This window comes from Cnephaeus nilssonii, assembly GCF_951640355.1.
Source record: "Cnephaeus nilssonii genome assembly, chromosome: 5".
Classification (NCBI taxonomy): domain Eukaryota; kingdom Metazoa; phylum Chordata; class Mammalia; order Chiroptera; family Vespertilionidae; genus Cnephaeus; species Cnephaeus nilssonii.
In genome coordinates, this window is record NC_137076.1 from 41810369 (window position 1) to 41827898 (window position 17530).

A 17530-nucleotide genomic window follows, 5' to 3' on the forward strand; every position below is an offset into this window, starting at 1 on the left:
CCAAAACACAAAACAACAAGACAAACAAAAAAAAATAAACTTACACATAGACATATAATTTAAAATTATAGAAAATCAAGGGTAAAGAAAAAAAACTTTGAAAGAAGGCAGAAGAAAGAAACACCTTACTTAGAGCAGAAAAAAGATAAAAATCACATGTGTCTTCTCAGAAACCATGCAAACAAGAAGAGAATAGAGTGGAATACTTAAAATGTTGAGAGAAAAAAAAATCCACCAACCTAGAATTCTGTAACCAATGGAGCTAGCTTTCAAAAATAAAGGAGAAATAAAGACTCTCAGACAAAATAAAAATATGGAATTTGTGTCTACTAGAACTGCCTTGGAAAAAAGGTTTAAAAAAGTCCTTCAGAGGGAAGTGAAACAATATGTATATGAAACTCAGGTCTTCACAAAAAATGGAAAGCATTGAAGAACTAAGTGAAAATAAAATTTTAAAATTTTTATTTCTTATTTTATTTTATTACAGTGTACAATGTTTATATTTAGAATTAGCCAGCTGCGCTCGGTTCAGATGATCCCAATTTTGTTGGCAACATCCAAAACATCATAGTCAGGAGCCAGTCTAATGTATGCCTTCTTTCCATTAGGCCTGATCAGGGAGTTGACCTTGGTCACATCAATGTCATAGAGCTTCTTCTCATCCTGTTTTATCTGTTGATGCTTATTGTCTTTGATATCCATAATGAACACAGGTATATTGTTGTCTACCTTCTTCATGGCTGACTCAGTAGTCACAGAGAACTCAATGATGGCATAGTAGTCAAGCTTGTTTCTCCTGAGGGTGCCCTTCTGAGGATATTTAAGTTGCCTTTGGAGTCCCAGTGTCTTCAGCAGTTAGAAGGTGGGTGATGTGCAGATCTTTTTGTGTGTGACTGTGGACACCTTTCAACATTACTTTCTTTACCTTCAAAGCCTTTATTTTGACTTTGGCTTTGGGAGGGAGGGGCAGGGGCTTCCTTTTTCACTTTTGGCACCATCTTCCTGAAAAAAATATTTTTTTCTTAATCTTAATCTAACAGATAACAGGTTGTTCAAAATAATATCAACAATGTATTTGATTGTGTATGCTTCTATATTTTTATGTATACATATCATAAAAATATGAGTAAATGACAGCAATGATACAAGGAATGAGAGAGAGGAATTAGGATTATTTTGTTATTATAAATTACACTACCTGTGAAGTGGTATAGTGTTATTTGAAAGTGGACTTGGATTAGCTATAAATGTAATTACAAACTCTAGGGCACTATTTAATTTTTTAAAAAAAATTAAAATAAAATCCACATGTTAAGAAATAAGAGTAAACAGAATCAGATAAAGTGCTCAATTAAAACTATAGAAGTCATAAAAAGAATGGAAGACAAAAGTGGGACTAGAGCAGTGGTCGGCAAACTGTGGCTTGCGAGCCGCAGTTTGCTGCTCTTTTGACTAATGAGTTTGCCAACCACTGGACTAGGGCAATAAATAGAAAACAGTAACTAATATGGTAGATATTAACCCAAGAATATCAACAATCACTTTGAATGTCAGTGGCCGAAATGCACCAATTAAAAAACAGAGATTGTCACAGTGGATCAAAAAACAAAACATAACTATATGTTGTCTACTAGAAACCCACTTTTATATAAAGACACATATAGCTTGAAAGTAAATGGATGGGGAAAAATATATGTGCTAACATATCCTTGTATTACTGGGAAATGGCAAATCTAAAACAAAATTAAAGAGATTCAGATTTGAAGAAATTTCCAATTTAGTTTGGAAGAGAAAATAAACCTTTTAGAATACTTTTCCAAACTTTAAAATTGTGGGTTAGTGAGACTCATGTAGCATAAAGAAGTAGTTAGGGAATGCAAATGAGGAGAATTCAGCCATCAGGTTTGTCTTGAGAGGAAAAGGTTTTGTTAAGAGCACAGTGAATAAAAACTAGGACTTATACTTTGGCAGAGAAAAGGGGAGAGAACATTTTTTATCAGAGAATTGCTATAGTGGAAAGTTGCATGGACTTCCATGATGAAGAGAACAAATTTTCCTAATCAACAATGAGCCACTGCTGGTTTTCCAGCAGCTATGTGATATTTTCAACATGTTTTCCATGAAGCAATAATTTAATGGAGTGAACAAGATAGTCTGTAAGGAGAATCTCAGGAAGGAGGGAGCTACAAGTGGGAAAAACAATTTGAAAGTTGTTGTAGCAGGTAGCCAAGCAAGCTTGAGAGCATGCACCCACCAGGCTGTTGGTAGAGAAATAGAGGCATCAAAAGACAATCTTTAGCATTGACTTACCTGTGTCGATCACCTGAAACTTTCTGAAATTCCCATGGATTTCAGTTTCAGTTCAATAAAATTTTCAGTGAACATTGACTTACAAGGTTGACACAGGAAGTTAGTTCTTTAATGTTTTAAAATGCAATATATTTCTAAGGGAGATAGTTTGGGGAATACTGCTTTGCATGCCATTTACTGGTGAAAGGAACATGATCAGGTTAGAAGTTGCCCACTAAACTAATTTTCTTTAATTGACTCATCATGACATGATAATACCTAAGAGATCAATTTTCCCTCACACGGTAAAGCTTCTGCATATATAGGTTTGAATGGGAAGCTTTGGGTTAGATAGGTTTACAGGTACCATTTTCAGAGAAGAATGATCAAACTGCCCAAATTGATCCCTAACTAAATGTTGTTGTCCATATAAGGGTGGACATATGTGATCACCACGGTTTAGAAAACAACATGAAATGCTTAAGACATATAAGTTAATTGAGGAAACCAAATTTTTTGGCAGGAATAAATTCAAGATTTATAAAATGATGAAGAGCCTAGAAACAGGATTTGTTTCTAAAATTAGAATCCATGGATGAAAAGTCAGAGGTGAGATGATAAGTTCATGTTTTTTGATATCATGAAACCTTTCTGATAATAGTTTTATAAATTTTTGTTATCATTTTAAAAAATATAGTTTCTTCGCCCTAGCTGGTTTGTCTCAGTGGATAGAGCATCAGCCTGTGGACTGAAGGGTTCCAGGTTCAATTCTAGTCAAGGGCACATGCCTGGGTTGCGGGCTCAATCCCTAATAGGGGGCTGGCAGGAGGCAGCTGAGCAATGATTCTCTCTCATCATTGATGTTTCAATCTCTCTCTAAAAAATAAAAAACATAGTTCATTCACTTTTAATAGTTTTGATTGTCCTCAAATATAACCCCTGTCTATTTAAGAAAACACACTGAGGCAAACAACACTCCAGTATGAGAAACCTCTTAAAAATTTGGAAGGCTGCAAATTATGGTTACAGACATTGCAGGTTTGGTGCCATCTGGGAATAACTGTTTTTATTAAAGCTATTTTTTTTCTACACAGTATGCTTCTGTATTGTTTTACATTTTATTTTTCACTTACAGTTTACATTCAGTACTATCTTGTTTTAGTTTCATGTGTACCGCATAGTGGTTAGATGATCATATGCTTTATAAAGTGATCCCCCCAATATTTCCAGTAACCACTTGGCACCATACATAGTTATTATTTTCACATTTTTTTGGACATCACTAGTCACTCATTTTTTTCTCAGCAAATAATCTTATCTCTGAATTATAATGGTTTTCCAGAAAAATATGCTGTGCCAGGATTGAGGAGGCAGAAGATGGTAGCTTATGTTCCACGTGGAGATTTAAATATGTCTGAATGTGAGAACAGGCATGAATACAGCTGATTTACAGTCCCCAATGAACTGCAACCTGTCTTCTAGTATTCAGATTTGTGCCTCGTCTTCAGATAATAAGAAAAAGGATTTGGATGCTTCTTAGGTTAAAATGATAAAATTAGGTAAACTGTATATTCATTCCTTTTTCGCTGTGGTTTTGACTGAGCTGCATCATCAATGTGTTGATATATTGTCATTACCTTGCCATGACACTAAGATGAGCTTCGTTAAGTGTCACATTAGCTGCTTCTGGCTTGCTCATCAGTTCTTGGTATTAGTTTGTATGCCACGGATGGGTTCAGTGGTTTGAGTATAAATACTTTCACAGGAAGGAGCTCAGCTCCCTGTTGAAAGGCAGGAAACAGCTCATGATCACTCATCCACAGAATTCTCCCTTAAGCTTCTGAACCTGAAAATCCCTGCTTCTGCTCCTGTTTCATTAAATTTACATGCAGTTTCATCAAATTTACATGTTGGTTCTCTATTTTCGTCTTTGTTCGTGTAGAAGCATCTGTGGCTTCTCTGCTCGTGCCAGGGGTTCATCTCCCCACTCCCAGTGCCAACAGGCATAACCAGACTGCACAACCAGAAAGAGCTCTCATCCCACAATGGGTTGTGATTGGCACAGTAGACTGTCAGAGACAAGTCACAGCTATTCCCTACCCTTGTTTTGTGTGGTAATAACATAAGCAAGAAGCAGAAGAGTTTTCAAGATAACCTGTTACTGCTCCAAAATTTCTCTGAGACCTCCTTAAATTTCAAAGGCAGACAAATGTATAATATGTTTTAGAAACATGTCTAGCAAAATATATTTGTAGTGTTTATATTTTCTGCTTTCAGAAATACATTCCACTTATCTAGGGAATTGCCACAAATGAAATGGCTTATTCTCCACAGTGAAGAATAAATGAGGCATTAATATAAACAGATAACTATAAGTTTAAACAAATACTCTAGAAGGAAAATAAGGAAGACAAGTAAGGGGAATCTCTATTTTTGCTCTTCCTACTAGAGAGTCTAGCACAGTGATTTTCAACCGGTGTACCTTGCAAATTTTTTAAACATTCAATATCTGACTATTTAGTCAGGGGCACTGATCTTAGATTGTAAAAAAAAAAAATGACAATAGCCAACACAACAATAGCCATCCAGTGTGAATGAATCAAATGTTCCCCTATTTTTTTGTCAGACCAGCAAAAAATATTTTTTTTTGGTGTGCCACAAAATTTTAATAGTTTATGTGTGTGCCATGAGATGAAAAAGGTTGGAAATCGCTGGTCTAGAAAAAAGAGACATTATAATGGCATCATATTATGACATAAAAAGTAAGATATGCATGAAGGGCGAAATTAAAATATTTCCTCTAATTTGTAAAACCTCTTGAGACATTCAGGACAAGAAGCTCAGTGGGCAATTCACTATGTGAACATAGACAACTAGAGTTCAAGGGTAAGATATGAAGATATAAACCTGCAATCGTTACCCTATAGCCGTGGTTGGCAAACTGCGGCTCGCGAGCCACATGCGGCTCTTTGGCCCCTTGAGTGTGGCTCTTCCACAAAATACCACGGCCTGGGTGAGTCTATTTTGAAGAAGTGGCGTTAGAAGAAGTTTAAGTTTAAAAAATTTGGCTCTCAAAACAAATTTCAATCGTTGTACTGTTGATATTTGGCTCTGTTGACTAATGAGTTTGCCGACCACTGCCCTATAGTATTTAAAGGCATGGGAGGGGAAGAGATTACCAATAACAAAGGGAGAGATCATAAATAACAAAGAGAAGAAATCAGAATGCAGAGTCTTGGGGCACTCAAACATTAGAAGCTGGTAAGTGAATTCAGCAGAGGGCATTAGGAAAGAAGAGCCAGTTAGTTAGAAGTTAAAATATGGAAAAGCCAAATCAATATGTATTTCAGCACGAAGGAGATAACATTGGTAAATGCTCCTGAGATGCCAATTAAGAGAAATACTAAAAATTGACCATTAGATGTGGAAAGATGGGAGAAAATTTATGAATTAAATAGGAGACAAGAAAATAAAGGTTAAGAAAAGTGCGTACAGAAATTAATTTTTCTACAGACATGTTTAGTAGCTCAAATAGAGCTTGAAGGAACCGAGCAAAGAATCAATCTTGCTTTGTCCATTAGGATTGGCTTTAAAGGTAAATATCCAAAAACTGAATTACTGTAGCTTAAACCAGTCTGGGGTTATTTTTCTCATATTATAAGAAATCTATTGGTAGAAAGGTTGGGAGTTGGTCCAGCAGTTTAAAACAGTGTCAGGACTGCAGTTCTCTTGACATTTCCCTGATGCTCCCAAGATAAAAGCTGCTGCAGCAATATTCAAATCAGAAAAAAACAAACAAAAAGAAAAACGGCAGGGTAAAGGAACAATAAATAATGTATTCTTCATGTTTGTTTGTTTAAATTTTAATCAGTTAAGAAAAAAATTCATTAATAACAACATTCCCCAAAATTTGTCTGACAGAATCAGGTTGCCTGCCCCTTACCCCAGTTGAATTGTGAGAATTAAAATATTTTGTTTCGCATCTTTTATAATGCTCTAAATTGCAAACTTGGTATTGCAGACTGACTTCTTATAGGTCAATTTGACATATTTCACATGACAAATCCATACTCAACTTATCTATTTGAGGAAGATGTTTTTTCTTCCTCAAATAATTAGTGAGAAGCAACTAAGTAACAGACACCACTCTAAGTTCCAGGGACGACATTAAACTAAAAACAAAACTCCTGTACTTATGTAGAATAGTGGAGAAAACAGAAAATAAACAAATAATTAAGGGGTTAATGAGACTTTAAAGGTGTTATGTTAATGAGAATGGTCAGGCTTCCCTACAGAGCTGATATTCTCAGAGATATGATTAGAACAAAGAATATCTGAAATGGCACTGAAGTGGACCATGCTTTATATGTTTCAAAGATAGCAAAATTAGCATACCTAATGGAATGACCATAATAAGAATGTTAAGAAATAAGAATGAAAAAGTATCTAAGGGCTAAATCATATAGACCTGTTTAAGACATGTAATGAAATCATATAGGTTTTCATAAGCCATGGTAATGCTCCAATCTCTGCATCTGTCATTGCATGGCCTTCTCCATATATGTCTGTGCCCATTTTCTTCTTAAAGGGACTCATCAGCCGCAGCATCCCCATGTATATTTTCAATAACCCCACAGAGAGTTGTCTTAAAATTAGGCAGATCTGCATATTATTTCTTAAAGATGGAGATGGGCCAAAATAAAATAAAAACCATTACAAAATCTCTCCTAAATTATATTCTCTTTAAAGTGCTGATATCTTTTAGTATCATTCAATGTCTTAATAAAATGTAGTATCTTTTAGAAAAGTCAGAGTGAAGAAGTAGGTGTCAGGTTGCTTATATAACTAATCACAGATGCTTGAATAAAGTCTTCCCGTTTGCTGACTAACGTTAACTACTTGTATTACTGTTGTATTTACATTATTATTGGGTTACATTGCCCCAGCATATTGTGAGGCACACTAGCTGGGGAAGTCACAGTTGATTTTGAAACCCAGGCAATGCACTATAGAGTTTCAGAGGCAACATTTTCTTTCACAGACAGAAGTAGGCCCTTAACTAATCGAAAGAATTCAATGAGAAGAGCTTTTTTCCTGTCGTCTCCAAGATCAAATGTGAGCAGAGCAGGCATTAGAAGGTGCTCCTGAGCTGTGTTCCACCAAGCCACAGACATGGAAAAAGTAATGTCTCTTTTTCTAGACCAGCGATTTCCAACCTTTTTCATCTCATGGCACACATAAACTATTAAAATTTTGTGGCACACCAAAAAAAAATATGTTTTGCTGATCTGACAAAAAAAATAGGGGAAAATTTGATTCATTCACACTGGATGGCTATTGTTGTGTTGGCTGTTGTCATTTTTTTTTACAATCTAAGGTCAGTGCCCCTGACTAAATAGTCAGATATTGAATATTTAAAAAATTTGCAAGGTACACCGGTTGAAAATCACTGTGCTAGACTCTCTAGTAGGAAGAGCAAAAATAGAGATTCCCCTTACTTGTCTTCCTTATTTTCCTTCTAGAGTATTTGTTTAAACTTATAGTTATCTGTTTATATTAATGCTTCATTTATTCTTCACTGTGGAGAATTCTGTGGATGAGGGGATGGATCATTTGTTTCTGATTGCTTTGGAGTATAGTCCAAAGCGTTTGTATTGGTACACACAACCGTGACCTTCATCCTATATACTTTCCTAGATCTTTCCAGTACCTGTAACAGATTACTCATTCAAAGCATTGATTACAAATATAAAAACAAAAATAAAAACAAAGTTGATAAGATGCTTTGTTGTTCTGTTCTAGACTTAAGGAAAGTGGTGTTAAGAGGTGATTTCCGCAGGCTAGAACGGATATTTGACTGCCTCAAATACATCTCACTTGTCTATTCTCTTCATCTCAATTCTCTATTGCTACTTCTCACAGTGTGTGTGTGTGTGTGTGTGTGTGTGTGTGTGTGTGTGTGTGTGTGTGAAGTGGAGAAATAGGATCGGGGGAGGGTGAGAGAAAATGACTAAAGAAACCCCAAGGAGGGAGAAATGAAAAGGTGATATATTCAGTCCTTTTGAAATAATCCAAATGCTAATGTCCTCATTTGGTCTTAGCTTGAAAATCTGGTATGACTTTTTCAAACCAATTTCCTACATTGCATTGGCAATCAAATACTTAGCTATAGCATGCTGTGAATCCAAATGGGAACATCTAAACCAAAATGGCACACATTTTAACATTATTCCACCTGACAAGACTCTCTTCAGAATCAGAATAAACCAGGATTTTATAGAACAGAGAGCCTGCATGAAAGTGATATGTTGGAATCTTTTATTTTAGCTTTTGCATTGCTTGAAATGCCCTCTGTTCTATAATGGAAGTAATATAAAGTCACATCCTTTCAATATAGATAATATTCAGGTTTATTTTTCTTTTAAGAAAAAGAGAATCTGCAGTTTCATGCCGGCGATCACATCTGCGAACAATCACCAAGCAAATCTGTTTCTCTGTACATCTCCATTGAAAGTGTGGAGATTACTAGATTTTACTGACTATACTAGTAAAAACTATCTTGTTGGAATTATAGTTTATCCACAAAGCTCTGCCACTGACAGGTAGATGAGTACTGTATAAATGGAAGAGCACAATTAGATATCAATGATTATGATTTCTGAACCACGTGCATATTCTTACAGTAACTGCTGCTGTTACTGGCCATGTTGGCTTTTGGTCCTTGAGTCTAGCAAAGAAAGAATTCAGAGTCAAGACTCTAGCACAAGATGAAGTTTATTTAGCATGTAAAGAAAAAGTGTACTCAAAGAGAAGAATGGAGTGGGCTTTTCAGAGAGCTGCCTTGGCCTTTTAGAAAGAAGTCACAGAGGCAGAAGTGAGCCAGCTGGGCGGTGTGGATATAGGTAAAAGAAGGTCCGTTAGAGAAAGGTTCATGCTATTATCCCAGGTTTAGCTGCCGCTGCCCACTGCTCCCCCGGTTGCAAGTCTCATTGGGACCCTTAGGGCTGTGGATGAAAGGGGCCACATGCTAACCTGACAAGCTCAGGGGAGGCCTGCATGGCAGTCTTTCAAACTCAAAGACCTAAAATAACAACAAAGGATGGTGTGAAATTAAACTTTAACTAAAAGCAGTTATGGTGGGTAGTCACCTCCTAAGCCAATATCTTCACTGACAAGGTCAACCTTTACCTTAACTGAGCCTATCTGTCTTTTTGCATCTATGATAACATATCCTTGAAATGTCTGGGTAACTTGTATCTTCCCTTTTTCCAGACCCCTTGTGGCACAACCTAATGTGCCTGGGCTCCAGGACAAATACCACAAATTCCTTCATAGTTATTGTTATTATGTTAATTGTTGGCTGTTATGTGTCTATATTACTCTTTATCCAATCCCTGAGGTTTCCCCACTTTGCTTTCTCCTGTCTCTATAATGTATCACAAATGGATTTCATGTAACCCATCTACGTCCCCTCCTTTGATTGTAATGTATAAAAATAGATGAAAAACTGCCATTCTCTGGAGCATTATCCCAATCCATTGAGGTTCTACTTTCCAGCCATTTTCAATAGTTTGGCTCAAATAAACTCACAAAAATTCTTTACAGGTTTGAATGTTTTTACATTAACAGGGCTTAGAATAAAGAAAGTGAAAACATATGCATGAGGAAAGAAGGTGCAGGCATGTTCTGGAGAGACACCTCACGCTGAGTCATTTGCCTTAGGGGTTTTTCTCTGTTTTCTAGCGGAGCTCTCAGGGGAGGATCTCAATAGAATGTACATCAGCTTTCCAGGTGTGTCCTTTAATATACTGATTCATCAAAATGAGCATATAGGGTCAGGGTCGTGGTCTGTACAGATTGGTATAGGGGGTCATTGATCATTGCATCTGGTCCTGATGTCAGTCATGGTATCATTGTCTGGTTCTGCTGCTGGCCTGGAGATGAAACACAACTGAGGCCTAGATGTTATGGTTTGACCAAAACCATCTCTGTGGTCAACAGACCTGAGGCTGTATTCCTAAGTTTATTTGATGCTGATTAGAAACTCATTGTCATTAGGGCTTAATTCTTTTTTTTTAATTGATTTTTTACAGAGCGGAAGGGAGAGGGATAGAGAGTTAGAAACATCGATGAGAGAGAAACATCTATCAGCCGCCTTCTGTACATCTCCCACAGGGGATGTGCCCGCAACCAAGGTACATGCCCTTGACCGGAATCGAACCTGGGGCCTTTCAGTCCGCAGGCCAATGCTCTATCCACTGAGCCAAACCGGTTTCGGCAGGGCTTAATTCTTAAGGGAATAGTCATTACAAGGGACAAGGAAGAAGGAGGGCCAGTTTGAATCAGCCATCTGTCTCAATTTCTCCATTACACTTGCCAAGAAATTTTCCTAGCTTCTTACTCTCCTGCCTTACTGCTATTATGCCACAACTGCCAGCAAATTATTTGCAGTACATAATGACAAAAAGGTATTTTATGACACTATAAGGAAAACATCAAACTAATTCCAGCTTACTCCATTTATTTTATATGTATAAGTATGCTCAGTTTAGTAAAGCTTTAGGGTTATTCCAAAAATACCAAATGACTTTTTTAGATAGGACTAATAATGCAAATTAGAGTTTACCTGAAGAAAGTAGAAAACACTAAAATATAAGTAATTATGCTTACTACAGTTTTTTAAAGAATTTAATAATGTAAGATTAGAGAATAAAGTGTAGGTGAAAAAGGGGCCACATACAAACCCTGACAAGCTCAGGGGAGGCCTGCATGGTGGGCCTTACAGATTGAGTCCTATAGTAACCATATAGGATGGTCTGAAATTAAACTTCCTAACTAAACGCGGGTCATGGCAGGTAGTCCTGTCCTAGGCCAGTATCTTCCTTACAAAGGTAATTACTTAACTGAGCCTGTCTGTTGACTTTTTGCATCTACAATAACATACTCTTGGAAGGTCAGAGTAGTTTCCTTTTTTCCAAAACCCTCAAAACACAATCACTGCACCAGTGCAGAGACCCTCAATGTTATTGTTACCATGTTAATTGTAATTGTTAACTAGTTATACTCACCAATGTAAAATAAATATGTGTGTATTCGTTTTACTTTTTACCCAACCCCAGAGATTTCTCCGCTTTGCTTTCTGCTGCCTCCCTAATCTATCATCTGTGAATTTCATGTAACTCCTTTATGCAAGCATGTCAAACTCAAAGGCTAACACAGGCCATTATAATCAACAAGGTTTAAGTTTATGTGGGCCCCCAAAAAACAAAAGCTTCAGTTTTCATAGAAACATACGTTTATTTCGATAGAGACATGCTGAATACAAAGGGCTGAAATAAATGAGTAATCGTTAACATAAAATAATAGAACATTTTAATAAAAATTAGTATTTTTTTCTTGAACATTAACTTACCAGACACTTAATAACTGCACAAATTAATAAGTGTAATGCAAATAAACCTATTTCCTTGTTCTCCAAAAGTGAAATATTTCCTGTTGCGCACACCAGACAAGTCAGTCCAAGACTAATGACTAATGATGTGGCAATCTGCTGCTAAAATATCTGCTGCTAGTATTAGTGCGAGAAATGGTGTGCCTGCACTTAAGACGTCTAAGGGAAATAAATGCAACGTGATTATAGTAATCAGTCATTAGCAAAATTGTAGTTCGTTATTAATAACTAGAGGCTTGGCACACAGAATTTGTGCACGGGTACGGTCCCTAGGCCTGGCCTGCGATCAGGCCATCTTCCCCAGCTGCCGGTAGTTGGCCCCACCCCTTGCTTCCCCCAAACCCTGGTTCCCCATTTGCCATTGGGCGATCAGAGCCTGCTGGCTGGGGCAAGGGACCGAAAGGTTGGCCGTTCCTACATGCTCACCGGCCCCGCACCCCACCACGGGTCGCCTTCAGTGGGGCGACTGGAGGGGCAGGGGCCTTGGCCTGGTGCCACTTGCATCCTCTGCCCCCACCCCCGGTTCCCCATTCCTCATGGGGCAATTGGGGCCTGCTGGCTGGGGGCAGCTCTGGTGTTGAGTGTCTGCCCCCTGGTGGTCAGTGCATGTCATAGTGACTGGTCGTTTTATAGTTCGGTTGATTTGCATATTACCCTTTTATTATATAGGAATATATATAACAGGATATTATAAAAATTAAGTTATGAATTTTTTATTAAAATGTTTCTTACATATTGCTATATTGGCTGGGCCACACAGATATTCGTTGTGGGCCACATGCGGCCCGCAGGCTGTGATTTTAACATGCTTGCCTTTACACCTCCTCCTTTCATTGTAATCTTTAAATAATGTGAAAAACAGCCATTTTCTGAATCCATTGAGATTTTACTTCTTGGTAAATATTGTCAATTTGGCTCAAATAAAAATAAAAATTCTCTACAGGTTGGGATGTTTCTTATGTCAACAGGAGCCAAAAAACAGCAATGGAACAATCATATACGTAAGTGTAATATTATTTTACTACTAGAGGCCCGGTGCACGGATTCGTACATCAGTGGGGTCCCTTGGCCTGACCTGTGGGGATCGGGCTGAAACAGGAAGTCCAACATCCCCTGAGGGGTCCCGTAATTCGAGAGGGCACTCTGCAAAGTTGCTGTCGCTTGGCAGCTCCTGCATTGAGCGTCAGCCCCCTGGTGGTCAGTGCACATCATAGCTACTGGCCAGTTGGCTGGTTGGCTGGTTGGCGGGTAGCTTAGGCTTTTATATATATAGATAATTTGTAAGTATAATATATGCTAATATTAATGTCACCAGCATTCATCTGTCTGTATGGCCCCCAAACTTCTAACTTTGTAGAGTCATTTCCTCTCATCCTACATTTGAACACCTCCCAGGGTTTATAGTTCTACTAATTCTCTCTTGCTCTAATTTCCTCTGCTCCTTGTTTTTTTTTTGTGTGTTTTTTTTTTTTTTATCACTGGTTTTCTGCATTTGTGATTAATCTCTTCTCTCTGTCCTGTACCAACACAAGACTAGACAGAATTTTTGTATTTAATTTTAGAAATCAATAACCATTGTGAGTCAGTTGTATGTTTTGGAAAGTTTTACTAGAAGTTTGGAGGTAATAGTGAAGATATTGCCACAGGAACAAAGACTAGCAGAACACAGAGAATAAAGCCAAGAGGTTAGAATTAAATATGGGATTTGATTCTTTTTAATGCCCTCGATTAACATCAACATCCAGAATTTCACTCTCCTGGACTGTTTTTCTTTGCTCTTGATGAGTTGACAGATGTAACTCACACCCCTCAGTTGTTTATTTAATGAGTCAATACCAAGTTTCCCCCTGTGTTTTATGTTTTTCCATCACCATTTATCCCCCCGTATCCTCTTCTACCTCCCCTCCAATCACCACACTGTTTGTTGACCCTGCCCATGAGTTATTTCTTTGTTGCTTAATTCCTTTCCCCCCAATAACCCTCCCAACAGAGATGTCTTCCTGCTCTCTATGAGTCTGTCTCTATTTTGCTTGTTAGTTCAGTTTGTTCATTAAATTCCACATAGGAGTGAAACCATATGGTAATTGTCTTTCTCTGACTGGCTTATCAGCCGTAAAAAGGAAGAAAATTTTAGTCTTTGTGACAGCATGGATGGACCTAGAGAACATTATGCTAAGCAAATACCAAGTTTTAAGTGACTGAAAAATTAAGCTCTAAAAATGGTGTGCAGGAACAATGAAAGATAAGGAATTTTTCTTTAGGTTGAGAAACCAGCAATTAAGTAAAACCTGAAGTGGAATCTACTGTGTATAATTGGTAGTGGTAAAAAAACTATGTATTTATAGTTTTATATATGTGCATGTATATATAGTTATATATATATATATATATATATATATATATATATATGTGTGTGTGTGTGTGTGTGTATATATATATATATATATATATATATATATATATATATATATATATATCTCCTATATAATAAAAGGCTAATATGCAAATAGACCAAGCAGTGGAACAACCAAACAACCAAACAACAATACAACTGGTCACTATGACGTGTGCTGACCACCAGGGGGCATGCGCAGAACATGGCAGGTGTTGGCTGCAGTGGGATGGTGAAGCAAGTGAGCAAGGGTACCAGACCAAGGCAGGGTGCTGGTCGCTGTCATCGGGGCAAGCCTCTGGTGGTTACTGAAAATTATTTGCTCCCGTGCTCCGTGGTCCCACCCGGCGCTCACACCTACTGGCCCCGTTCACACCTACTGTCAGCGCCAGAGCCACTGCTTGCACCCGCTGCCAGTACCCAAAGCCAACCCCAATCACTTGGTGCCATCAGAGGGTGTGAGCGGCGGCTGTCAGCCCTGATTGCCCCTCAGGGCTTTCCACCTCCCCCTGCTCCTGGGGGGCAATCTGGGCCAGCAGCCACTGCTTGCACCCACTGCTGGCGCCAGCCCCAATTGTTCCACGCTGTCAGTGGGTGCAATCCCAGCCGGCACTGTCAGTGCATGGGAAAGGCGGCGATGGGAGCGGGGCTGCCAGTAGACAGGGGACAGGGGTTGGGGGGGTGCACTGGGCCCCTAGTGTGTGTGTGTGTGTGTGTGTGTGTGTGTGTGTGTATGTATATGTATATACAGGAAAAGGCTTATTTAGGCAAGTTTATAAAACTTGTGAAAATGTGAGGGGCTTAAAGCCTCTGGTTTTTCATTTTATTATTCTTCAGTGGGTACTCTGAGGTAAACCCTTGACTCTATTATGTTTTATTGAATTGCTAGTGTCAGCAGTGAACTTCATTCCCTCTCATGGACTCAGTCATCTTCAGTCCTATGAATTTTTGTCTGAAATCAAAGCTGGATATTCCAGGTTGCCAGACCACATTGCAGTTCAATGACCTAGCAGTGGTCAAGTTTTGTTATGCTATTTTGAGCTCAAAGTCTATACTGAAATTTTTCTGGAAGTGAAGAACTGTCCCCAACCACTATTATCAGTCAATAGCACTGAATTTGCTTTTGCTACAGACTTGGTAGTATTTCATAATGGGGTCAGCCTAAAATTAAAATGCAAAATAGTACTTAAATGGGAAACCTACACTTTGGTGAAGCAATTTTGACAAACAGCATTGTTTGTCAAAATTGGGACAGACACTGAGTTTTCCATTTTTGAGGTACAAGAATATAAACTAAAGCCCAGTGAATAAGATAAACCATCACAAGTAATGTTAAGCTACTTTATATACTTCTTGTTCTGTCAAAAGTTAAAACAAGAAGCAGGATCCTTAGTCCTTCATAAATTTGCACCAGATAGATTTCCCACACTCACAAAATACTTCCAGCAATGTATTTCAAAGCTCAAGGTAAGTGCAAAGGAAATGTTTGTATTTTTTTAATTCACTCAATGATGTAATTGAGGAGCTTCGTCCCAGTTTTCAATTGGAAGTGATAATCTGCAATGCAGTGATATGCTTGAAGGCAAATATCAAGAAGAGAATCTAATAGAATCTATAATCACTTTTCAGGAGACAAATATGCTCAATTAAAAGCATTTGATGGTGGACTGATAGTATTTGACAGGATCTGTGTGAAAAGACATATTTTCAATGATGACATATGTAAAATATAATTACAGATTAGCATGAGCAGATGAGCATTTGCAGGGAATTTGATGAAAGTCAAGGCTGTCACTTAACCCCATTTAGGTGAAACATCTTCCCCTCTGAAATGCCATTCTTCTCATAGAACTGTATTATATTTTTTCATCAATAAAAACTTGTGGAGCATTATCTTTTCTTTAGCAATATAAGTACCTATGTAGTATCTATCCTAAATTATGTCTCTTGGCCTGCAAAACCAAAAATACTTAGTGTCTGGGCCTTTAGAGAGCAAGTTTGCTGAGCTCTGTGCTTGAGAGCAGGATGAAAAGAGTTTCAAAAGCAATGTGGAAAGATGTATGTAACATATTTCAGCAGGTGGAAAATTTTAGGTAGATTTTGTTGTTGTTAATTTCTAACAACCTTAAAGAAATTATGAAGTTTCATAAATATGTAATCAAAATGGAAGTTTCCACTAATTTACTCACTGTTAACAGTTAGTAGAACTGTTAACAGTTCTATTTTGAAAGTGGGGACTATTTTTCTATAGTGTCACCTGCTCCTAACTATTAGTAAGGGAAAATATAAAAACAACCACTGATACCAGCATTTTGCAACATTATTGTTACTTTAATTGAAAGAACTTGCAAAAAAAAGAAAAGTATAGAAAGAACTTGAAACAGGTAAAATGACCTGCATTTGCTCTTTCTCTTATTTCTCCTATCTAGGAAGCAAATTTCAGAAGAGTACTTTCTTGTCCAAACCTATATTATCCATGCCTACAACAGAATTGCACAGAGTATCCCTGAAGTACATTCATTGAATAACTGAACAAACAAAAAAGTGAGATTATTAAAAGTAAGTTAAATAGAAAATCTATATAACACTGTTTTATAAAAATGCTCTCTAACTTTCTAAACCAGGTTGTTCCCTGACTGTGTTGACATGGGACTCTTAAGAGTGAAAAACTATTTTTTTTTTACATTTTTGTTGGGTTTTAGGATTCGTTGGTTAAAGGCATGTTACTAAGAACTTTGAATGACATTTTCCCATTTCTCCACAATGACATTTTCCCAAAACCCCAGATGATTTTCTTCTTCTTTTCCTTCCCATCTTTCTTCTCCCTTCTCGTGTTCCTCCCCCTTCTCCTCTTTTGGGACAGACACTGAGTTTACCCTTTTTGAGGTAAAGGAATATAAACTAAAGCCCAGTGAATAAGATAAACCAGCTATGATCAGAATCTATTCTAAGTCATGGTGCTTAAATATAGGGTGGGACAAAAGTAGGTTTACAGTTGTGAGTAAGCAAAACACAGAGTTTAGTTTTGTATTATCTACACTAATAAAAGAGTAAGATGCAAATTGACTGTACCTTCGCGATGCCCACCAGCCAATCAGGAGTGAGTATGCAAATTAACCCAACAAATATGGCAGGTTAATTTGCATATACAGGCACTGAACGGCCGTGGGCGGGGCGGGATGGGATGCTTGCATCTCTGGGCAGCGTGGGAAGGTGGAAAGGCGGCTCCGGGCCAGAGCAAAGGCGGTGCCAGCAGCCAGGGGAAGGAAGGCCCATTCTTGCATGAATCTTCGTGCATCGGGCCTCTAGTTATTTAATAATCATTGTATTATTTTCCATATGAACAACTGTAAACCTACTTTCGCTCCACCTGTATGTTGCTGATAGAGATTTGGAAT

General features: G+C 37.8%; 1 pseudogene across 1 annotated transcript; it reads right to left on the minus strand.

Moving 5' to 3' along the window:
- Positions 1-528: 528 nt before the first annotated feature.
- LOC307099466 (large ribosomal subunit protein uL23-like) lies at positions 529-998 on the minus strand (annotated as a pseudogene). The gene has a single exon. The product of its transcript is annotated as a large ribosomal subunit protein uL23-like (transcript).
- Positions 999-17530: the final 16532 nt, after the last annotated feature.